The sequence below is a fragment of the Pseudophryne corroboree genome, chromosome 4, assembly GCF_028390025.1.
Source record: "Pseudophryne corroboree isolate aPseCor3 chromosome 4, aPseCor3.hap2, whole genome shotgun sequence".
Classification (NCBI taxonomy): domain Eukaryota; kingdom Metazoa; phylum Chordata; class Amphibia; order Anura; family Myobatrachidae; genus Pseudophryne; species Pseudophryne corroboree.
In genome coordinates, this window is record NC_086447.1 from 196,506,178 (window position 1) to 196,531,432 (window position 25,255).

At 47.7% G+C, this 25,255-nt stretch overlaps 1 protein-coding gene across 3 annotated transcripts in view; it reads right to left on the reverse strand.

Annotated features, from left to right (window-relative positions):
* The window catches only part of FAM168B (family with sequence similarity 168 member B), a 194,678-nt gene that overhangs the window by 157,161 nt on the left and 12,262 nt on the right, over positions 1–25,255 (reverse strand). For all 3 annotated transcript variants that reach the window (XM_063915715.1, XM_063915716.1, XM_063915717.1), the window contains exon 2: positions 17,449–17,511. The gene's annotated coding sequence lies outside the window, so the exon portion shown is untranslated. The remainder of the gene's footprint in view (positions 1–17,448; positions 17,512–25,255) is intronic.

Below are 25,255 nucleotides of genomic sequence, written 5' to 3' on the forward strand. Positions count from 1 at the left end.
TCTTGGAATAGACCCGGTCCCTGCTGAAGCAGGTCCCGTCTTAGGGGTAGAGGCCACGGATCTTCCGTGAGCATCTCCTGAAGTTCCGGGTACCAAGTTCTTCTTGGCCAATCCGGAGCCACGAGTATCGTTCTTACTCCCTTTTGCCGTATAATTCTCAGTACTTTTGGTATGAGAGGCAGAGGAGGAAACACCTACACTGACTGGTACACCCATGGTGTTACCAGAGCGTCCACAGCTATTGCCTGAGGGTCTCTTGACCTGGCGCAATACCTGTCCAGTTTTTTCTGCTGAGGAAGTCTGCTTCCCAGTTGTCCATTCCCGGAATGAACACTGCTGACAGTGCTATCACATGATTTTCCGCCCAGCGAAAAATCCTTGCAGTTTCTGCCATTGGCCTCCTGCTTCTTGTGCCGCCCTGTCTGCTTACGTGGGCGACTGCCGTGATGTTGTACCACTGGATCAATACCGGCTGACCTTGAAGCAGAGGTCTTGCTAAGCTTAGAGCATTGTAAATTGCCCTTAGCTCCAGTTTTATGTGGAGAAAAGTCTCCAGACTTGATCACACTCCCTAGAAATTTTTTCCGTGTGTGACTGCTCCCCAGCCTCTCAGGCTGGCCTCCGTGGTCACCAGCATCCAATCCTGAATGCCAACTCTGCGGCCCTCTAGAAGATGAGCACTCTGTAACCACCACAGGAGAGATAATAGGATTTTGGTACTTACCAGGTAAATCCTTTTCTTTCAATCCATAGGGGGCACTGGAGTACTCTTGGGATATGGACGGCTTAGCAGAACAAAGGCACTGAATATTTAAATTTAGAACTCTCCACCCCTCCATATCCCAGAGTACCTCAGTGTACGACCTCAGTGTTTTTTACTGAGCGAACAGGAACTATATAGAGAGGTTGACAATGGAGAATTCCTATAACATAACGGACAACCACAAAGTTGACCCATAACGTTACTGTCAACTAAACCGTTGACACCATAACCGATAGAACTTGATAATTTGAACCAATCGGTGAAAATGTGTTACCATAAGCTCCTCTGAGCTTAATACAACCCAGGTAAAACTGCTCTGGGTGGGCGTCCAGTGCCCCCTATGGATTCAAATAAAAGGATTTACCTGGTAAGTACCAAAATCCTATTTTCTTTTTCATCCACTAGGGGTCACTGGAGTACTCTTGGGACGTACCAAAGCTTCCCTCGTGGGCGGGAGAGCTGTTTGACACCTGTAACAGTAGGCGGCCAAAGCTAGATGCTGATGCCGCAACCGTTTCATAACGTGTAAACGCGCACACACGTGTGCACTGAAGACTATGTAGCCGCGTCGTAGACGCTTCACGACCAGCTGATCATGACATTCCCACAGAACCTGTGGGATGAGCTATTACTGATGTAGGCGACTGTAACTTAGCCTTAAAGTAAACCTGACTTGTAGTCATTTTTATCCAACTGGATAATGTCTGCTGAGAAACTGGCTAACCCCAGTTGGCAGCATCCTAGATAACAAACAACGTATCCGTATTACGAACTGTAGACGTTCGGGACATATAGACGCGTAATGCGTGTACCACATTCAGAATTCTAGAATGTGCTGTCAACACAGGAACCACTATTGGTTTATTGATGTGAAAAATAAGAAATCGGAATTCGTCCGAAGTTCTGCTTTGTTATGAGAAAACCCAAATATGGTGGCTTGGAATACAAGGCACCCAAATGTGAAAACAAAACCCTTGCCGAAGCTAAGGCTAGAAGAAAAACGTTTTCCAAGTGAGAAACTTAATCCCCATTTGTTGTAAGGGTTCAAAATATGAAAACTGTAAGAAATCTGAACCCAGCTTCCAGTCGCATGGCGCTGTAGATGGGATAAATGGAGGCTGCACTTTGATGACACTTTGTAGAAAGCTGTGTACCGACGCAATAGAGTCAAACGTCTTTGAAAATAAATTGACCACACAGATACCTGCACCCTTAGTGCAGATAAACGCAGTTTTCCATTCCACCCCGTGTGTAAAATAACAGAATACGGGTAACTTGAAAGATGAAGTCGGAACTTCCGAGCTTCACACCCACCTATATAGACATAGACACACGAAATTTTGTAATAATGAGCTGCCGTAAGCGGCTTCCTAGCTCGTAACATGGTTGGTATAACCGATACTGTAATGCCCTATCTCTTTTCTTAAGAGGGCGGTCTGAACCACCACCCCGTCAACCGCAGCCGCGGTACATAGGTAAATAGGGGTAAAAGAACGGTCCCTGTTGTAACAGGTTGGACGTATTATGAGCGGGCAAAGATCGTGTGCGAGTATGATTAGAGAAGCAAGCTCTCCGAAACCCATGAGATATCACTAGTATGACTGTCACGAACTGTCTTATGATCCGTTTTAGCAACGGAGAGAGGCGCGGAAAACGGTGGAGCCAGATACACGAGGCTGTACGACCACGCGATTGTGAGAGCTTCCACCGCCACTGCCCTTGTGATCTGTCGTTCTGTACACATACTGAGCGTTTGTAATTGTGGCAAGATGCCATCATGTATACCTGAGGGTAACCCCACCTGTGTATCCACATGTGAAACACCTCTGGATTTAATGCCCAGTTTTCTGGATGAAAAATCCCGACGGGTGAGATTATTCTGTCTAACAGATGTCAACTCCCGGAATGAACCCCGTCGACAACATCACCTTATGGTGTTCTGGGCACTTGAGGATTCGAGCTACCTTCCGCATTGCGATGCGGCCTCTCGGTCCTCCCTGGTTGTTGTGTATGCAACTCCCGTTGCGTTGTCTGACTGCACTTGGACAGACTGAAAGCGAAGCATGTAGTGCATTGTAAATTGCACAGAGTTCCAGGACATTCATAGACAGCAATCTGTCGTGATCCGTTTTAGAACCCCTGTCGCTGACCTTTTTAACTACAACTCCTCAACCTCTGAGACTCTCGCCCAGAGTATAGACACCTCCGCCCCCTGTGGGAAACGCGAGTGAAACCCGGCGAACTAAAGCGCCTTGAAAACACATCATTGTTCCTAATAGGCGAATACACCAATGTACTGATACTGTGCGTGTCTTTTGCACTAATTGTACTAGATGGTATAATCTGTTCTTTCTGGTGTAGTAGGTAAATATCTTTGATTTACCGTATCTATAATCATACCTAGGAATTGAAGTCGTTCAGACGGAATTAGATGCGATTGTTTTTGAACTTGACACTGCAACCGTAGTGTACTTTAGTAGCGCAAGTAAGAGAAACCTCTGTTGAGACAGAGCTCTTATGAGCAGATCGTCTAAGTATGGAACGATTGTCACTGCCAGGGCTCTGAGATGAGCTATCATTACCAACATCACTTTGGTGAATACCAACATCACTTTGGTGAATACCCGAGGCTCTGACATGAGGCCAAACGGTAGAACCTGTAAACGGTTAATGGTTGTGGCGTATTGCAAAACGCAAGAACCTGTGATGCGGTGACCAAACCGGAATGGGTAAATACGCATTCTGCAGCTCAAGCTCAATCATGCAATCTTGTGGCTCCAAATATGCCAATACTAACCGCAGAAATCCATTTTCAAACTGTAGTAAGTGACTTGCTGATTGAGACTGCGACGGAGCCCTCCGGCTTCGGTACCCCAAACAGAGGGGAATAAGTAACCCTGACTCTGTTGGTGTACCAGGCCTGGAAATAAAAACAGCTGCAACCAGCAGAGACTGAATGGCAACCTGCCAAAACTCCGAATTTCGTCCGACAGAGGCAGTCTTTTAACCTTTAAATAGCGGACACATCCATGAGTGGATGTCTGGCAACCCGGCAAATGTAACGTGTAAAGGGGCGCTTCCACAATTGGAAATTCGAGATGGCCTAAGAGGCCGTCAAGCCACTGGCTTGTTGACTTTAGCGCCCTGGCGTTACAAGTCGTACCAGAGCCTTGAAAAGACTGATTCTAAAGACTTTAAACGCCGGACCAAAGTATTTCCGCCTGAATATCAAATTAAGTACCAAACAACTTCTGGCCTTGTCGTGCTGAAACTAGTGACGCTAAAAAGCGATAATCGAGGTAATAGGCGTCAGCAGAAGCTTTACAGAGATACTTTGCAGCTTCTTATTAACGATAAATCTAACGTGATCGTCATTGTTTCCATACATAGAGCGCCTAGTGACCCAAATGTATCTTGGGTCTTTATAATGTTTGATACAGACGAATTCACCAATGGCAGATTCTCCCATTTAGATGTGGAAACGGGTAAATAGACTTAAATCTTAGTCAGATATTCTAAATAAGAAATTCATTGAAAATCTGTCGTTTATTAAATTCGACGGATTAGATGTTAGAAGTCTCCTTAGTCTCTGTAAATTTGAGACATTGACTCACTGGTCATTAGCAATGTATAGTTGCACAAACCCCGCAATATCTTACTGCTGGTTTAATGTGCCCTTCTCACTCGTAGTTATCGCTGTGAGGTTTGACAGAGAATTGTCAGACTGCATTAAATTAGAAAAGCAGTTAAATTAACACCCTGGTACCCAAAGGGAAGTTGGACCTTTGGAAAGGCTGAGACTTCTCCGTTAGAGCTGGCGGAGTAACTTCCGAGACTGCGATCTTACCGCTCCTGTTGAACGGAGTCAATTTGAATTGTCAATCTGGGAATGAAACAGGCTTCCGGAGTGGAAACCTACAAAACAACTGAATCTGTGGTAGTTTTATGTACAGACATTGTGTTTTTAGTCTGTGTTGGAGCCTTACACCTTATACACACAGACACAATAGCCAAAGAGCAGACATCCAGTAAAGTCTTTACTTAAAGTGTGTAATATGTGTAATATATATATATATATATATATATATATATATATATATATATATATATATATATATATATATATATATATATATATATATATATATATATATATAGTCGAAATACAGTTCACATGGCTAGCCTATGTGAAACCTGAACCAAAATTCCCACTAAAACCCTGCGCCTCCGTGTGGAGTAGAGATGTATGGCAGGAATGTTCTGGAATTACAAACTGGAAGAAACAGGAAACCAGATTAAAATGGCCCCCATGCCATGCTTACACTGAAAATTACAGGACAGGTTACAATACCTGCTGCAGTGTTAATATGGGCTCAATAGCCTATTATATAGTGATAATCACAGGACAGGTGTTAATATAGGCTCAATAGACTATTATTCAATGATAATAATCCCATGCACACATGCAGGTTACAATACATCTTAATATCCTATTATACCATGCATAATCATAGGCAGGTCACAATTTAGTTAATATAAACACTGCCTGCAGTTTGCATTCTAGATATGGCAGCCTGCTATTTCCCCTTGCAGCCGCGCTGAAATCAGCCAGGTCCACCCCCCCTCTCTGTCCTCCCTGTAGTTAGTGGTGAGCCGGGACGCTCATTGCAGGGAGGTGAGAGACATCCAAAGTAGCGGAGGGCGGCTGGCCGGGGCGCGTAGCTGTCGGTAGCTAAGCTGCGGCGGGTCTCCCCCTCTGGGCGCTGCACTTTCCATACAGCGCTGACGGTGCGCCTGGCGGCCCGGGAGGACGGAGCGCCTGGGGCCGGGAGAACGGAGCGGCAGACAGAGCGCTGGACGGAGCGGCTGACTAATTGGCAGTGCGGTGGTGAGCGGCGCACCTAACGGACCCCACACAGCGGGGCGGCAGCCTGCGCTGACCGCTCCGTTTCCCCAGCCTACCTTTGTAGAAGGTCTGTGACGGCTTCTAAGCTCAGACTCTCCGGTCATAGCTGCGACGGGGCTTCTTCCTGTAAGCTCCGTTCAGCTGTTTGATCACTGTTCCATGGCTGTGACGGGGCTTCTATGTGTAAGCTCCGTCCAGCTTTCCAGTCATGGCTGTGACGGGGCTTCTATGTGTAAGCTCCGTCCAGCTTTTCAGTCATCTCCAGTCATGCTGCGACGGGGCTTCTATGTGTAAGCTCCGTCCAGCTGTTACAGACAGTGGGCTGCCTGTGGCTGTGAGGGTGCTCTTTGTGAGGACCGACACGCCATGCGCTGCCCGTGCAGCGGCACTATCCCGGACCCATGTTTTTCCAGAAACTGGGAAGGGATGTGCTATTGTAAAAATGAAAAAGTAAAAATGAAAAATTAATAAAATCTTCCACAAAGTGTGGGAACTCCCACAAGCCGATGTTAGTGCTTTGAGCACAGAAAAAACACTGAGGTCGTACACTGAGGTACTCTGGGATATGGAGGGGTGGAGAGTTCTAAATTTAAATATTCAGTGCCTTTGTTCTGCTAAGCCGTCCATATCCCAAGAGTACTCCAGTGACCCCTAGTGGATGAAAAAGAAACCCTTGTTCTTGGAGATAGGGTTATCCGCTGATGCATCTGAAGATGCAATCCGGACCATTTGTCCAGCAGATCCCACTGAAAAGTTCTTGCGTGGAATCTGCCGAATGGAATCGCTTCGTAATAAGCCACCATTTTTCCCAGGACTCTTGTGCAATGATGCACTGACACTTTTCCTGGTTTTAGGAGGTTCCTGACTAGCTCGGATAACTCCCTGGCTTTCTCCTCCGGGAGAAACACCTTTTTCTGGACTGTGTCCAGAATCATCCCTAGGAACAGCAGACGTGTCGTCGGCAAAGGCTGTGATTTTGGAATATTTAGAATCCACCCGTGCTGTCGTAGAACTACTTGAGATAGTGCTACTTCGACTTCCAACTGTTCTCTGGACCTTGCCCTTATCAGGAGATCGTCCAAGTAAGGGATATTTAAGACGCCTTTTCTTTTCCGGCCATTACTTTGGTAAAGACCCGGGGTGCCGTGGACAATCCAAACGGCAGCGTCTGAAACTGATAGTGACAGTTCCGTACCACGAACCTGAGGTACCCTTGGTGAGAAAGGCAATTTTGGACATGGATGTAAGCATCCCTGATGTCCAGGGACACCATATAGTCCCCTTCTTCCTAGTTCGCTTTCACTGCTCTGAGTGACTCCATCTTGATTTGAACCTTTGTATGTAAGTGTTCAAAGATTTAGAATAGGTCTCACCGAGCCGTCTGGCTTCAGTACCACAATATAGTGTGGAATAATACCCCTTTCCTTGTTGTAGGAGGGGTACTTTGATTATCACCTGCTGGGAATACAGCTTGTGAATTGTTTCCAATACTGCCTTCCTGTCGGAGGAAGACGTTGGTAAAGCAGACATCAGGAGCCTGCGAGGGGGAGACGTCTCGAATTTCCAATCAGTACCCCTGGGATACTACTTGTAGGATCCAGGGGTCCTGTACGGCCCCCAGCGTCATGCTGAGGGCTTGGCAGAAGCGGTGAAGGGCTTCTGTTCCTGGGAATGGGCTGCCTGCTGCAGTCTTCTTCCCTTTCCTCTATCCCTGGGCAGATATGACTGGCCTTTTGCCCGCTTGCCCTTATGGGGACGAAAGGACTGAGGCTGAAAAGACAGTGTCTTTTTCTGCTGAGATGTAACTTGGGGTAAAAAAAAGGTGGATTTTCCAGCTGTTGCCGTGGCCACCAGGTCCGATGGACCGACCCCAAATAACTCATCTCCTTTATACGGCAATACTTCCATGTGCCGTTTGGAATCTGCATCACCTGACCACTGTCGTGTCCATAAACATCTTCTGGCAGATATGGACATCGCACTTACTCTTGATGCCAGAGTGCAAATATCCCTCTGTGCATCTCGCATATATAGAAATGCATCCTATAAATGCTCTATAGTAAATAAAATACTGTCCCTGTCAAGGGTATCAATATTTTCAGTCAGGGAATCCGACCAAGCCACCCCAGTGCTGCACATCCAGGCTGAGGCGATCGCTGGTCGCAGTATAACACCAGTATGTGTGTATATACTTTTTAGGAAATTTTCCAGCCTCCTATCAGCTGGCTCCTTGAGGGCGGCCCTATCTGGAGACGGTACCGCCACTTGTTTTGATAAGCGTGTGAGCGCCTTATCCACCCTGAGGGGTGTTTCCCAACGCGCCCTAACTTCTGGCGGGAAAGGGTATACCGCCAATAATTTTCTATCGGGGGAAACCCACGCATCATCACACACTTCGTTTAATTTATCCGATTCAGGAAAAACTATAGGTAGTTTTTCCACACCCCACATAATACCCTTTTTTGTGGTACTTGTAGTATCAGAAATATGTAACACCTCCTTCATTGCCCTTAACAATTAACGTGTGGCCCTAAAGGAAAATACGTTTGTTTCTTCACCGTCGACACGGAAGTCAGTGTCCGTGTCTGTATCGACCGACTGAGGTAAAATGGGCGTTTTAATGCCCCTGACGGTGTTTGAGACGCCTGGACAGGTACTATTTTGTTTGCCGGCCGTCTCATGTCGTCAACCGACCTTGCAGCGTGTTGACATTATCACGTAATTCCTTAAATAAGCCATCCATTCCGGTGTCGACTCCCTAGAGAGTGACATCACCATTACAGGCAATTGCTCCGCCTCCTCACCAACATCGTCCTCATACATGTCGACACACACGTACCGACACACAGCACACACACAGGGAATGCTCTGATAGAGGACAGGACCCCACTAGCCCTTTGGGGAGACAGAGGGAGAGTTTGCCAGCACACACCAAAACGCTATAATTATACAGGGACAACCTTCATATAAGTGTTTTTCCCTTATAGCATCTTAATATATATAATCATATCGCCAAATAAGTGCCCCCCCTCTCTGTTTTAACCCTGTTTCTGTAGTGCAGTGCAGGGGAGAGCTTGGGAGCCTTCCCACCAGCATTTCTGTGAGGGAAAATGGCGCTGTGTGCTGAGGAGAATAGGCCCCGCCCCCTTTTCGGCAGGCTTCTTCTCCCGTTTTTCTGAGACCTGGCAGGGGTTAAATACATCCATATAGCCCAGGGACTATATGTGATGTATTTTTTAGCCAGAATAAGGTATTATCATTGCTGCCCAGGGCGCCCCCCCCAGCGCCCTGCACCCTCCGTGACCGCTGGTGTGAAGTGTGTGACAACAATGGCGCACAGCTGCAGTGCTGTGCGCTACCTTATGAAGACTGAAAAGTCTTCTGCCGCCGGTTTCTGGACCTCTTCACTTTTCGGCATCTGCAAGGGGGTCGGCGGCGCGGCTCCGGGACCGGACTCCATGGCTGGGCCTGTGTTCGATCCCTCTGGAGCTAATGGTGTCCAGTAGCCTAAGAAGCCAATCCATCCTGCACGCAGGTGAGTTCACTTCTCTCCCCTAAGTCCCTCGTAGCAGTGAGCCTGTTGCCAGCAGGTCTCACTGAAAATAAAAAACCTAATAACTTTTTCTAAGCAGCTCTTTAGGAGAGCCACCTAGATTGCACCCTGCTCGGACGGGCACAAAAACCTAACTGAGGCTTGGAGGAGGGTCATAGGGGGAGGAGCCAGTGCACACCACCTGATCCTAAAGCTTTATTTTTGTGCCCTGTCTCCTGCGGAGCCGCTAATCCCCATGGTCCTGACGGAGTCCCAGCATCCACTAGGACGTCAGAGAAACTTTATTTCACACATGTCGACACACACATACTTACCTATGTTCACACGCCGACTTCTGTCCACTTGTCCAAGTAGAATCCACGGTGTACCTGTAAATAAAATTATACTCACCTGATCCAGTGTCCTGTGGTCTTTTATTATAATCCACGTACTTAGCAAAAAACAAACAAAAAAAAAAACGAGAACACCTGGACCAGGCGGACTGAAAGGGGTCCCATGTTTACACATGGGACCCCTTTCCCCCGAATGCAGAGACCCCCCGTGACTCATGTCACAGAAAGGTCCCTTCAGCCATTAGTTTCAATGGTGGGAACGTTGCGGTCAGCGGTGGGGTTACCCGCGGTAAGCCGCTGACCGCGGGTGACCTCACTGCTGACCGCAAAGTTCCCACCATTGAAAGTAATGGAGGGGGCTGTGCAATGCGCGTCTGAGCTTAGACGCGCAGAGCCAATCAGGTGAGTGCCACGAAGTGGCGCTTCCTGATTGGCTGAAGGGACCTTTCTGTGACAGGAGTCACGGGGGGTCTCTGCATTCGGGGAAAGGGGTCCCATGTGTAAACATGGGACCCCTTTCAGTCCGCCTGGTCCGGGTGTTCGTTTTTTTTTTTTTTTGCCAAGTACGTGGATTATAATAAAAGACCACAGGACACTGGATCAGGTGAGTATAATTTTATTCACAGGTACCCCAAATCGTCGGCGACATTGGAGACGTGGCAGTCGGCGGATCAACATAGGTAAGTATGTGTGTGTCGGCATGTATGAAATAAACTTAATTTCACGGTGTGCGTGTCCTGTTTTTATTTGGGTATTTTTTTTCCAGTAGAACTACAGGTACCAGCGGGCCCGTTTTTCTCCCGCATGCTGGTACTTGTGGTTCTCCAAGTACCAGCTTGCGGGGGAGGCTTGCTGGGACTTGTAGTACTACTGGAAAAAACAATATTCTTTCATTTTTCCAAAGGCTATCAGCCCCCCATCCGCAGCCCTTGGATTGGGGGGGGGGGGGGGGGGGGGGAGACACAGCCTCGGGCTTCACCCCTGGCCCTTGGGTGGCTGGAGGGGGGGGACCCCTTGATTGAAGGGGTCCTCCCTCCTCCAGGGTACCCCGGCCAGGGGTGACTAGTTGCGTATGTAATGCCACGGCCGCAGGGCGCTGTATAAAAGTGACCCCCGGCTGTGGCATTATCTACCCAGCTAGTGGAGCCCGATGCTGGTGTAAAAAATACGGGGGACCACTACTCTTTTTGTCCCCCGTATTTTTTGCACCAGTACCAGGCGCAGAGCCCGGTGCTGGTTTTAAAAATACGGGGGATCCCCTGTCAGTTTTTTCCCCGGATTTTTAGAACCAGGACCGGCTCGAAAAGCCCGAGGCTGGTTATGCTTAGGAGGGGGGACCCCACGCAATTTTTTTTCGGGTTTTTCCCCGTTTTTTTTTTACATTTTTTAAAATCTAATCAAAATCCGTCAAATCGGCAGTTTTTCGACAGCAGGACTGTCGAATCCGTTTTTATTGAATATGTTGAATTCCGGCACCCACCTGCCGGAATTCGCCGGTCGTATTGTGTCGAATTAAAAAACGGGCGAAAAATTGCCGCGATTCGCCGGCAATTGCATATACCCCTATGTGTTAACATGGTTCAGGCACCTGATACCAGCTATTTATCAAGTATTTATTCTTCGGTCCGCTCAGGCTCAAAAAGAAAATAAGATTTTACTTACCGATAAATCTATTTCTCGGAGTCCGTAGTGGATGCTGGGGTTCCTGAAAGGACCATGGGGAATAGCGGCTCCGCAGGAGACAGGGCACAAAAAGTAAAGCTTTTTCCGATCAGGTGGTGTGCACTGGCTCCTCCCCCTATGACCCTCCTCCAGACTCCAGTTAGGTACTGTGCCCGGACGAGCGTACACAATAAGGGAGGATTTTGAATCCCGGGTAAGACTCATACCAGCCACACCAATCACACCGTACAACTTGTGATCTAAACCCAGTTAACAGTATGATAACAGCGGAGCCTCTGAAAGATGGCTTCCTTCAACAATAACCCGAATTAGTTAACAATAACTATGTACAATTTATGCAGATAATCCGCACTTGGGATGGGCGCCCAGCATCCACTACGGACTCCGAGAAATAGATTTATCGGTAAGTAAAATCTTATTTTCTCTATCGTCCTAGTGGATGCTGGGGTTCCTGAAAGGACCATGGGGATTATACCAAAGCTCCCAAACGGGCGGGAGAGTGCGGATGACTCTGCAGCACCGAATGAGAGAACTCCAGGTCCTCCTTAGCCAGAGTATCAAATTTGTAAAATTTTACAAACGTGTTCTCCCCTGACCACGTAGCTGCTCGGCAAAGTTGTAATGCCGAGACCCCTCGGGCAGCCGCCCAAGATGAGCCCACCTTCCTTGTGGAGTGGGCCTTTACAGATTTAGGCTGTGGCAGGCCTGCCACAGAATGTGCAAGTTGGATTGTGCTACAGATCCAACGAGCAATCGTCTGCTTAGACGCCGGAGCACCCATCTTGTTGGGTGCATACAATATAAACAACGAGTCAGATTTTCTGACTCCAGCTGTCCTTGCAATATATATTTTTAATGCTCTGACAACGTCCAGTAACTTGGAGTCCTCCAAGTCACTTGTAGCCGCAGGCACTACAATAGGCTGGTTCAGATGAAATGCTGACACCACCTTAGGGAGAAAATGCGGACGAGTCCGCAGTTCTGCCCTGTCCGAATGGAAAATCAGATATGGGCTTTTGTAAGATAAAGCTGCCAATTCTGACACTCTCCTGGCAGAAGCCAGGGCTAGAAGCATGGTCACTTTCCATGTGAGATATTTCAAATCCACCTTTTTTAGTGGTTCAAACCAATGAGATTTTAGGAAATCCAAAACCACATTGAGATCCCACGGTGCCACTGGAGGCACCACAGGAGGCTGTATATGCAGCACTCCCTTAACAAAGGTCTGGACTTCAGGGACTGAAGCCAATTCTTTTTGAAAGAAAATCGACAGGGCCGAAATTTGAACCTTAATAGATCCCAATTTGAGACCCATTGACAATCCTGATTGCAGGAAATGTAGGAATCGACCCAGTTGAAATTCCTCCGTCGGAGCACTCCGATCTTCGCACCACGCAACATATTTTCGCCAAATTCGGTGATAATGTTGCACGGTTACTTCCTTCCTTGCTTTAATCAAAGTAGGAATGACTTCTTCCGGCATGCCTTTTTCCTTTAGGATCCGGCGTTCAACCGCCATGCCGTCAAACGCAGCCGCGGTAAGTCTTGAAACAGACAGGGACCCTGCTGAAGCAAGTCCCTCCTTAGAGGTAGAGGCCACGGATCTTCCGTGATCATCTCTTGAAGTTCCGGGTACCAAGTCCTTCTTGGCCAATCCGGAACCACTAGTATCGTTCTTACGCCTCTTTGCCGTATAATTCTCAATACTTTTGGTATGAGAGGCAGAGGAGGAAACACATACACCGACTGGTACACCCAAGGCGTTACCAGCGCGTCCACAGCTATTGCCTGCGGATCTCTTGACCTGGCGCAATACCTGTCCAGTTTTTTGTTGAGGCGAGACGCCATCATGTCCACCATTGGTCTTTCCCAACGGGTTACCAGCATGTGGAAGACTTCTGGATGAAGTCCCCACTCTCCCGGGTGAAGATCGTGTCTGCTGAGGAAGTCTGCTTCCCAGTTGTCCACTCCCGGGATGAACACTGCTGACAGTGCTATCACATGATTCTCTGCCCAGCGAAGAATCCTTGCAGCTTCTGCCATTGCACTCCTGCTTCTTGTGCCGCCCTGTCTGTTCACATGGGCGACTGCCGTGATGTTGTCCGACTGGATCAACACCGGTTTTCCCTGAAGCAGAGGTTCTGCCTGGCTTAGAGCATTGTATATTGCTCTTAGTTCCAGAATGTTTATGTGAAGAGACGTTTCCAGGCTCGTCCATACTCCCTGGAAGTTTCTTCCTTGTGTGACTGCTCCCCAGCCTCTCAGGCTGGCGTCCGTGGTCACCAGGATCCAATCCTGTATGCCGAATCTGCGGCCCTCCAATAGATGAGCACTCTGCAACCACCACAGAAGAGACACCCTTGTCCTTGGAGACAGGGTTATCCGCAGGTGCATCTGAAGATGCGACCCTGACCATTTGTTCAACAGATCCCTTTGGAAAATTCTTGCGTGGAATCTGCCGAATGGAATTGCTTCGTAAGAAGCCACCATTTTTCCCAGGACTCTTGTGCATTGATGTACAGACACCTTTCCTGGTTTTAGGAGGTTCCTGACAAGCTCGGATAACTCCTTGGCTTTTTCCTCCGGGAGAAAAACCTTTTTCTGAACCGTGTCCAGAATCATCCCTAGGAACAGCAGACGAGTTGTCGGCATTAACTGGGATTTTGGAATATTCAGAATCCACCCGTGCTGTTTTAGCACTTCCTGAGACAGTGCTAATCCCATCTCTAGCTGTTCTCTGGACCTCGCCCTTATTAGGAGATCGTCCAAGTATGGGATAATTAATACGCCTTTTCTTCGAAGAAGAATCATCATCTCGGCCATTACCTTTGTAAAGATCCGAGGTGCCGTGGACAATCCGAACGGCAGCGTCTGAAACTGATAGTGACAGTTTTGTACAACGAACCTGAGGTACCCCTGGTGTGAGGGGTAAATTGGAACGTGGAGATACGCATCCTTGATGTCCAAGGATACCATAAAGTCCCCCTCTTCCAGGTTCGCTATCACTGCTCTGAGTGACTCCATTTTGAACTTGAACTTCTTTATGTACAGGTTCAAGGACTTCAGATTTAGAATAGGCCTTACCGAGCCATCCGGCTTCGGTACCACAAAAAGAGTGGAATAATACCCCTTCCCTTGTTGCAGAAGAGGTACCTTGACTATCACCTGCTGAGAGTACAGCTTGTGAATGGCTTCCAACACCGTCTCCCTTTCGGAGGGGGACGTTGGTAAAGCAGACTTCAGGAAACGGCGAGGTGGATCTGTCTCTAATTCCAACCTGTATCCCTGAGATATTATCTGCAGGATCCAGGGATCTACTTGCGAGTGAGCCCACTGCGCGCTGTAATTTTTGAGACGACCCCCCACGGTCCCCGAGTCCGCTTGAGAAGCCCCAGCGTCATGCTGAGGCTTTTGTAGAAGCCGGGGAGGGCTTCTGATCCTGGGAAGGAGCTGCGTGTTGCTGTCTCTTCCCTCGACCTTTGCCTCGTGGCAGATATGAATAGCCCTTTGCTCTCTTATTTTTAAAGGAACGAAAGGGCTGCGGTTGAAAAGTCGGTGCCTTTTTCTGTTGGGGAGTGACTTGAGGTAGAAAAGTGGATTTCCCGGCTGTAGCCGTGGCCACCAAATCTGATAGACCGACTCCAAATAACTCCTCCCCTTTATACGGCAAAACTTCCATATGCCGTTTTGAATCCGCATCGCCTGTCCACTGTCGCGTCCATAAAGCTCTTCTGGCCGAAATGGACATAGCACTTACCCGTGATGCCAGTGTGCATATATCCCTCTGTGCATCACGCATATAAAGAAATGCATCCTTTATTTGTTCTAACGACAGTAAAATATTGTCCCTGTCCAGGGTATCAATATTTTCAATCAGGGATTCTGACCAAACTACCCCCGCACTGCCCATCCAGGCAGTCGCTACAGCTGGTCGTAGTATAACACCTGCATGTGTGTATATACTTTTTTGGATATTTTCCATCCTCCTATCTGATGGATCTTTAAGTGCGGCCGTCTCAGGAGAGGGTAACGCCACTTGTTTAGATAAGCGTGTTAGCGCCTTGTCCACCCTAGGAGGTGTTTCCCAGCGCTCCCTAACCTCTGGCGGGAAAGGGTATAATGCCAATAATTTCTTTGAAATTATCAGCTTTTTATCAGGGGCAACCCACGCTTCATTACACACGTCATTTAGTTCTTCTGATTCAGGAAAAACTATAGGTAGTTTTTTCATACCCCACATAATACCCTGTTTAGTGGTACCTGTAGTATCAGCTAAATGTAACGCCTCCTTCATTGCCAAAATCATATAACGTGTGGCCCTACTGGAAAATACGGTTGATTCGTCACCGTCACCACTGGAGTCATCGCCTGTGTCTGGGTCTGTGTCGACCGACTGAGGCAAAGGGCGTTTCACAGCCCCTGACGGTGTTTGAGTCGCCTGGACAGGCACTAATTGATTGTCCGGCCGTCTCATGTCGTCAAACGACTGCTTTAGCGTGTTGACACTATCCCGTAGTTCCATAAATAAAGGCATCCATTCTGGTGTCGACTCCCTAGGGGGTGACATCCTCATATTTGGCAATTGCTCCGCCTCCACACCAATATCGTCCTCATACATGTCGACACACACGTACCGACACACAGCAGACACACAGGGAATGCTCCTAACGAAGACAGGACCCACTAGCCCTTTGGGGAGACAGAGGGAGAGTTTGCCAGCACACACCAAAAGCGCTATATATATATATATATCAGGGATAGCCTTATAATAAGTGCTCCCTTATAGCTGCTTTGTTATATCAAAATATCGCCATAAATGTGCCCCCCCCTCTCTGTTTTACCCCGTTTCTGTAGTGCAGTGCAGGGGAGAGACTTGGGAGCCGTCCTGACCAGCGGAGCTGTGAGAGGAAATGGCGCCGTGTGCTGAGGAGATAGGCCCCGCCCCTTTTCCGGCGGGCTCGTCTCCCGCTATTTAGAAAAATTAGGCAGGGGTTAAATATCTCCATATAGCCTCTAGGGCTATATGTGAGGTATTTTTAGCCTTTATAGGTACTCATTTGCCTCCCAGGGCGCCCCCCTCCCAGCGCCCTGCACCCTCAGTGACTGCCGTGTGAAGTGTGCTGAGAGGAAAATGGCGCACAGCTGCAGTGCTGTGCGCTACCTTTAGAAGACTGCAGGAGTCTTCAGCCGCCGATTCTGGACCTCTTCTGATTTCAGCATCTGCAAGGGGGCCGGCGGCGTGGCTCCGGTGACCATCCAGGCTGTACCTGTGATCGTCCCTCTGGAGCTTGATGTCCAGTAGCCAAGAAACCAATCCATCCTGCACGCAGGTGAGTTGACTCCTTCTCCCCTCAGTCCCTCGCTGCAGTGATCCTGTTGCCAGCAGGAATCACTGTAAAATAAAAAACCTAGCTAAACTTTCTCTAAGCAGCTCTTTAGGAGAGCCACCTAGATTGCACCCTTCTCGGCCGGGCACAAAAATCTAACTGGAGTCTGGAGGAGGGTCATAGGGGGAGGAGCCAGTGCACACCACCTGATCGGAAAAAGCTTTACTTTTTGTGCCCTGTCTCCTGCGGAGCCGCTATTCCCCATGGTCCTTTCAGGAACCCCAGCATCCACTAGGACGATAGAGAAATCCCTGTTAAGTGTAGCCTGCGGGCAACCTTTGGTGACTAAATTAATAAAACCAGGTATCAATTAGCCCATGGTGAATTACCGTGGAAAATGTAATTCCCCCTTAAGGTGCATACACACGGTGAGATATAACTGAGCGATTTTGACTATATAGTCAAAATTGCTCAGAAAGTTAGTGCATATCGCTCTGTGAGTACACAGCCAGCGATAGCGATGCGCGTTCCCGCCAGGTCGCTATCGCTGCTAAAAATAGACTGTGCAGGCAAGTCAATTTTGGCTAGGTCGCTGGAAAAGAAAAAGCATCCCCTTGCTTAAATGAGTTACCCAAAATCGCCCATAGCCAAAATCACTGGAAAAGTTAGTCAAAATCTCCTACAGCAAGTTCAAGGGAAATCGCTCAGTCAAAATCTCTCCGTGTGTATGCACCTTTAGTTAGCTTATAGTGTACCAAGTACTTGGGATTAATGTTTTGGTGTGGCGAAGTCACAAAGTCTTTATAATGAATACTGGAATGAACAAAAGTCTAAAGCTAGACTTGCTCTGTAACTACAAAAATATGACGTCAGACTACACTTACAAGAGTTACCAATTGCTTTTGGATCACTTGGTATAGTCCTGTCAAGTAACTTCAAGAAAGACACTAGGAGCGAAAAGAAAAAAAAGTCAGTGCAGGTCCAATTATACTGCTAGCAACATTATCAACAAAACCAGTATATAAGTTTGCGTAAGAACACAGTCCTAAATATGCGGGAGGGGCAACAGTTATTCAAGTATAAATGAATACTCTTTAATAGAGCTGCAAGGAATGCCAGTTTTCAACAAATATTTATCGTTTAGGTCACATCTGACCATTTCAATTTTATATTTCAATAGTCCTTTAATAGGATCAGTATATGAATACTCCAAATGATGGGCAATAGGCAGCCTGTGGCTCTCTGAGCCTCCACCTGCAGGCCTATATGCTGTCCAAGTTCAGATATGGATAAAGCTGTTGAAGGAGTTGGTGCTGGGTGACCAGCGGTGGGGATCCCGGCGATCAACATACTGACCCCGGGATCACGGACGCAGAATGCCGGCGGTGGGGGCAAGCACAACAAAGCCCCTCGCGGGCTCGCTGCACTCTCCACAGGTTCTATCCCCACGAGTGGGAATAGTCCCTTTTAGTCGGCATGCCATTTGTAGAGCTGTTGATCGTTCAGGATTCCGGCGTCGGCATGGTGACAATAGGGATCTAGAGCGTCAGTCACATGACCAGATCCCTGTTGAAGCTTGGTAGGATGATAAAACAGAAAGACTGAACTTGATGTTATTAGCTGTATGAACAAACCTCTGCATGATGTGACCTCCTCACAACACAGAAGTCATGCCACGATGCATTGAGGCAGTAAATCCTGCAAAAGGGCCCAAACCAAGTACTGAGTACATATGCATGATTATACTTTTCAGAGGGCCGACATTTCAAATCCATTATTTATTTTTTAAATTGATTTTCTGCAATATTCTAACTCTCTTGAGATTTTGGATTTTCTTAAGATGTAAGACAATCAAAATTATAACAAATGGAACATACCTACATAATATATATATATATATATATATATATATATATATATATATATATATATATATATATATATATACATATACATATACATATACATATACACACACATATACATATATATATACACACACACACAATATATATATATATACATACATATATATATATATATATATATATATATATATATATATATATATATAACATACATATACACACACATACATTATATATATATATATATATATATATATATATAACATACATATACACACACATACATACATTATATATATATATATATATATATATATATCATACATATACACATACACACACACACACACACGTTGAGTATCCCATATCCAAATATTCCAAAAATAGGATTTTGGTACCTACCGGTAAATCCTTTTCTCCTAGTCCGTAGAGGATGCTGGGGACTCCAAAAGGACCATGGGGTATAGACGGGATCCGCAGGAGCTTGGGCACACTGAAAAGACTTAAACTGGGTGTGAACTGGCTCCTCTCTCTATGCCCCTCCTCCAGACCTCAGTTATAGGAACTGTGCCCAGGAGAGACGGACATTTCGAGGAAAGGATTTTTGTTTAACTAAGGGCTACAATACATATACATATATACCAGCCCACACCACAAACATACAGTACAACCGGAGTAACAGTAAACCAGATAACAGTATGACATAACAGCAACAAGCTTAAAACCATAAATACACAACCCGTGTATAAACTAACTTAACCCACAAGAATACACTGCAAGTAACAGTCCGCACTGGGGTGGCCGCCCAGCATCCTCTACGGACTAGGAGAAAAGGATTTACCAGTAGGTACCAAAATCCTATTTTCTCTTACATCCTAGAGGATGCTGGGGACTCCAAAAGGACCATGGGGTTTATACCAAAGCTCCAGACCGGGCGGGAGAGTGCGGGTGACTCTGCAGCACCTACTGAGCAAACTCAAGGTCCTCCTCAACCAGGGTATCAAACTTATAGAACTTTGCAAAAGTGTTTGAACCCGACCAAGTAGCTGCTTGGCAAAGCTGTAAAGCTGAGACGCCTCGGGCAGCCGCCCAAGATGAGCCCACCTTCCTGGTAGAATGGGCTTTTACTGACTTCGGCACTGGTAGCCCAGCCGAAGAATGAGCTTGCTGAATCGTACTACAAATCCAGCGTGCAATAGTCTGTTTTGAAGCAGGATGACCAATCTTGTTGGAAGCATACAGGACATCCTGCTTCAAAACAGACTATTGCACGCTGGATTTGTGGTACGATTCAGCAAGCTTATTCTTCGGCTTGACTACCTTCCAAGTGAGAAAACTCAACCTTACGCAAAGGTTCAAACCAGGAAGACATGAGAAACTGCAAGACCACCTCAAGGTCCCTTGGTGCCACAGGAGGCACAAACGGAGGATTGATATGCATCACTCCTTTCACAAAAGTCTGAACCTCTGGGAGGACAGCTAATTCCTTTTGAAAGAAAATAGACAAAGCCGAAATCTGCACCTTGATGGAGCCTAATTTCAGGCCTGCATCTACGCCTGCCTGCAAAAAGTGGAGAAATCGACCCAAGTGAAATTCTTCCGCAGGCGCCGTTTTAGTCTCACACCAGAAAAATAAGAATTTACTTACCGATAATTCTATTTCTCATAGTCCGTAGTGGATGCTGGGGACTCCGTAAGGACCATGGGGAATAGCGGCTCCGCAGGAGACTGGGCACATCTAAAGAAAGCTTTAGGACTATCTGGTGTGCACTGGCTCCTCCCCCTATGACCCTCCTCCAAGCCTCAGTTAGGATACTGTGCCCGGACGAGCGTACACAATAAGGAAGGATTTTGAATCCCGGGTAAGACTCATACCAGCCACACCAATCACACCGTATAACCTGTGATCTGAACCCAGTTAACAGCATGATAACAGAGGAGCCTCTGAAAGATGGCTCACAACAATAATAACCCGATTTTTGTAACAACAACTATGTAGAAGTATTGCAGACAATCCGCACTTGGGATGGGCGCCCAGCATCCACTACGGACTATGAGAAATAGAATTATCGGTAAGTAAATTCTTATTTTCTCTAACGTCCTAAGTGGATGCTGGGGACTCCGTAAGGACCATGGGGATTATACCAAAGCTCCCAAACGGGCGGGAGAGTGCAGATGACTCTGCAGCACCAAATGAGAGAACTCCAGGTCCTCCTCAGCCAGGATATCAATTTTGTAGAATTTTACAAATGTATTTGCTCCTGACCAAGTAGCTGCTCGGCAAAGTTGTAAAGCCGAGACCCCTCGGGCAGCCGCCCAAGATGAGCCCACCTTCCTTGTGGAGTGGGCATTTACAGATTTTTGGCTGTGGCAGGCCTGCCACAGAATGTGCAAGCTGAATTGTACTACAAATCCAACGAGCAATAGTCTGCTTAGAAGCAGGAGCACCGAGCTTGTTAGGTGCATACAGGATAAACAGCGAGTCAGATTTCCTGACTCCAGCCATCCTGGAAACATATATTTTCAGGGCACTGACAACGTCTAGCAACTTGGAGGCCTCCAAGTCCCTAGTAGCCGCAGGCACCACCAATAGGTTGGTTCAGGTGAAACGCTGAAACCACCTTGGGGAGAAACTGAGGACGAGTCCTCAATTCCGCCCTGTCCGAATGGAAAATCAGATAAGGGCTTTTTCAGGATAAAGCCGCCCATTCTGACACGCGCCTGGCCCAGGCCAGGGCCAAAAGCATGACCACTTTTCATGTGAGATATTTTAACTCCACAGATTTAAGTGGTTCAAACCAATGTGACTTTTGGAACCCAAAACTACATTGAGATCCCAAAGTGCCACTGGAGGCACAAAAGGAGGCTGTATATGCAGTACCCCTTTTACAAACGTCTGAACTTCAGGGACTGAAGCTAGTTCTTTTTTGGAAGAAAATTGACAGGGCCGAAATTTGAACCTTAATGGACCCCAATTTCAGGCCCATAGACACTCCTGTTTGCAGGAAATGTAGGAATCGACCCAGTTGAATTTCCTCCGCCGGGCCTTACTGGCCTCGCACCACGCAACATATTTTCGCCAATTGCGGTGATCATGTTTTTGCGGTTACATCCTTCCTGGCTTTGATCAGGATAGGGATGACTTCATCCGGAATGCCTTTTTTCCTTCAGGATCCGGCGTTCAACCGCCATGCCGTCAAACGCAGCCGCGGTAAGTCTTGGAACAGACAGGGTCCTTGCTGGAGCAGGTCCCTTCTTAGAGGTAGAGGCCACGGATCTTCCGTGAGCATCTCTTGAAGTTCCGGTTACCAAGTTCTTCGTGGCCAATCCGGAACCACGAATATAGAGCTTACTCCTCTCCATCTTATCAATCTCAGTACCTTGGGTATGAGAGGCAGAGGAGGGAACACATACCCTGACTGGTACACCCACGGTGTTACCAGAGCGTCTACAGCTTATTGCCTGAGGGTCCCTGGACCTGGCGCAATACCTGTCGAGTTTTTAATCATGTGGGAGACTTCTGGGTGAAGTCCCCACTCTCCCGGGTGGAGGTCGTGCTGAGGAAGTCTGCTTCACAGTTGTCCACTCCCGGAATGAATACTGCCGACAGTGCTATCATATGATTTTCCGCCCAGCGAAGAATCCTTGCAGCTTCTGCCATTGCCCTCCTGCTTCTTGTGCCACCCTGTCTGTTTACGTGGGTGACTGCCGTGATGTTGTCCGACTGGATCAACACCGGCTGACCTTGAAGCAGAGGTCTTGCTAAGCTTAGAGCATTGTAAATGTCCCTTAGCTTCAGGATATTTATGTGAAGTGATGTCTCCAGGCTTGACCATAAGCCCTGGATATTCCTTCCCTGTGTGACTGCTCCCCAGCCTCGCAGGCTGGCATCCGTGGTCACCAGGACCCAGTCCTGAATGCCTAATCTGCGGCCCTCTAGAAAATGAGCACTCTGCAACCACCACAGGAGGGACACCCTTGTCCTTGGTGACAGGGTTATCCGCTGATGCATCTGAAGATGCGACCCGGACCATTTGTCCAGCAGGTCCCACTGGTGCGTGGAATCTGTCGAATGGGATTGCTTCGTAGGAAGCCACCATTTTACCCAGAACACTTGTGCATTGATGCACTGAGACTTGGCTCGGTTTTAGGAGGTTCCTGACTAGCTCGGATAACTCCCTGGCTTTCTCCTCCGGGAGAAACACCTTTTTCTGGACTGTGTCCAGGATCATCCCTAGGAACAGAAGACACGTCGTCGGAACCAGCTGCGATTTTGGAATATTGAGAATCCAATCGTGCTGCCGCAACACTACCTGAGATAGTGCTACACCGATCTCCAGCTGTTCCCTGGATCTTACCCTTATCAGGGAATTGTCCAAGTAAGGGATAATTAAAATTCACTTCCTTCGAAGGAATATCATCATTTCGGCCATTACCTTGGTAAAGACCCGGGGTGCCGTGGACCATCCATACGGCAGCGTCTGAACTGATAGTGACAGTTCTGTACCATAAACCTGAGGTACCCTTGATGAGAAGGGTAAATTTTGACATGAAGGTAAGCATCCTTGATGTCCCGAGACATCATGTAGTCCCCTTCTTCCAGGTTCGCAATCACTGCTCTGAGTGACTCAATCTTGAATTTGAACCTCTGTATGTAAGTGTTCAAAGATTTTAGATTTAGAATCGGTCTCACCGAGCCGTCCGGCTTCGGTACCACAACAGTGTGGAATAATACCCCGTTCCCTGTTGCAGGAGGGGTATCTTGATTATCACCTGCTGGGAATACAGCTTGTGAATGGCTTCCAAAACTGTCTCCCTGTCAGAAGGAGACATCGGTAAAGCCGACTTTAGGAAACGGCGAGGGGGAGACGTCTCGAATTCTAATTTGTACCCCTGAGATATCACCTGAAGGATCCAGGGGTCTACTTGCGAGTGAGCCCACTGCGCGCTGAAATTCATTGAGACGGGCCCCCCCACCGTGCCTGATTCTGCTTGTAAAGCCCCAGCGTATACTGAGGGCTTGGCAGAGGCGGGAGAGGGTTTCTGTTCCTGGGAACTGGCTGATTTCTGCAGCCTTTTTCCTCTCCCTCTGTCACGGGGCAGAAATGAGGAACCTTGTCCACGAAAAGACTGCGCCTGATAATACGGCGTCTTCTCATGTTGAGAGGCGACCTGGGGTACAAACGTGGAATTCCCAGCTGTTGCCGTGGCCACCAGGTCTGAAAGACCGACCCCAAATAACTCCTCCCCTTAATAAAGCAATACTTCCAAATGCCGTTTGGAATACGCATCACCTGACCACTGACGTGTCCATAACCCTCTACTGGTAGAAATGGACAACGCGCTTAGACTTGATGCCAGTCGGCAAATATTCCGCTGTGCATCACGCATATATAGAAATGCATCTTTTAAATGCTCTATAGGCAAAAATATACTGTCCCTATCTAGGGTATCAATATTTTCAGTCAGGGAATCCGACCACGCCAACCCAGCACTGCACATCCAGGCTGAGGCGATTGCTGGTCGCAGTATAACACCAGTATGTGTGCAAATACCTTTTAGGATACCCTCCTGCTTTCTATCAGCAGGATCCTTAAGGGCGGCCATCTCAGGCGAAGGTAGAGCCCTTACAAGCGTGTGAGCGCTTTATCCACCCTAGGGGGTGTTTCCCAACGCACCCTAACCTCTGGCGGGAAAGGATATAATGCCAATAACATTTTAGAAATTATCAGTTGTTATCGGGGGAAACCCACGCATCATCACACACCTCATTTAATTTCTCAGATTCAGGAAAACTACAGGTAGTTTTTCCTCACCGAACATAATACCCCTTTTTTGGTGGTACTCGTATTATCAGAAATGTGTAAAACATTTTTCATTGCCTCAATCATGTAACGTGTGGCCCTACTGGAAGTCACATTCGTCTCTTCACCATCGACACTGGAGTCAGTATCCGTGTCGGCGTCTATATCTGCCATCTGAGGTAACGGGCGCTTTAGAGCCCCTGACGGCCTATGAGACGTCTGGACAGGCACAAGCTGAGTAGCCGGCTGTCTCATGTCAACCACTGTCTTTTATACAGAGCTGACACTGTCACGTAATTCCTTCCAACAGTTCATCCACTCAGGTGTCGACCCCCTAGGGGGTGACATCACTATTACAGGCAATCTGCTCCGTCTCCACATCATTTTTCTCCTCATACATGTCGACACAAAAGTACCGACATACAGCACACACACAGGGAATGCTCTGATAGAGGACAGGACCCCACTAGCCCTTTGGGGAGACAGAGGGAGAGTTTGCCAGCACACACCAGAGCGCTATTTATATACAGGGATTACCTTATATAAGTGTTTCTCCCCTTATAGCTGCTGTATAGTTAATACTGCGCCTAATTAGTGCCCCCCTCTCTTTTTTTAACCCTTTCTGTAGTGTAGTGACTGCAGGGGAGGGACAGGGAGCTTCCCTCCAACGGAGCTGTGAGGGAAAATGGCGCCAGTGTGCTGAGGAGATAGGCTCCGCCCCTTTTTCGCGGACTTTTCTCCTGCTTTTTTATGGATTCTGGCAGGGGTTAAATGCATCCATATAGCCCAGGAGCTATATGTGATGCATTTTTTTGCCATCCAAGGTGTTTTTATTGCGTCTCAGGGCGCCCCCCCCCCCCCAGCGCCCTGCACCCTCAGTGACCGAAGTGTGCTGAGAGCAATGGCGCACAGCTGCAGTGCTGTGCGCTACCTTGTTGAAGACAGGACGTCTTCTGCCGCCGATTTTCCGGATCTCTTCTGCCTTCTGGCTCTGTAAGGGGGCCGGCGGCGCGGCTCTG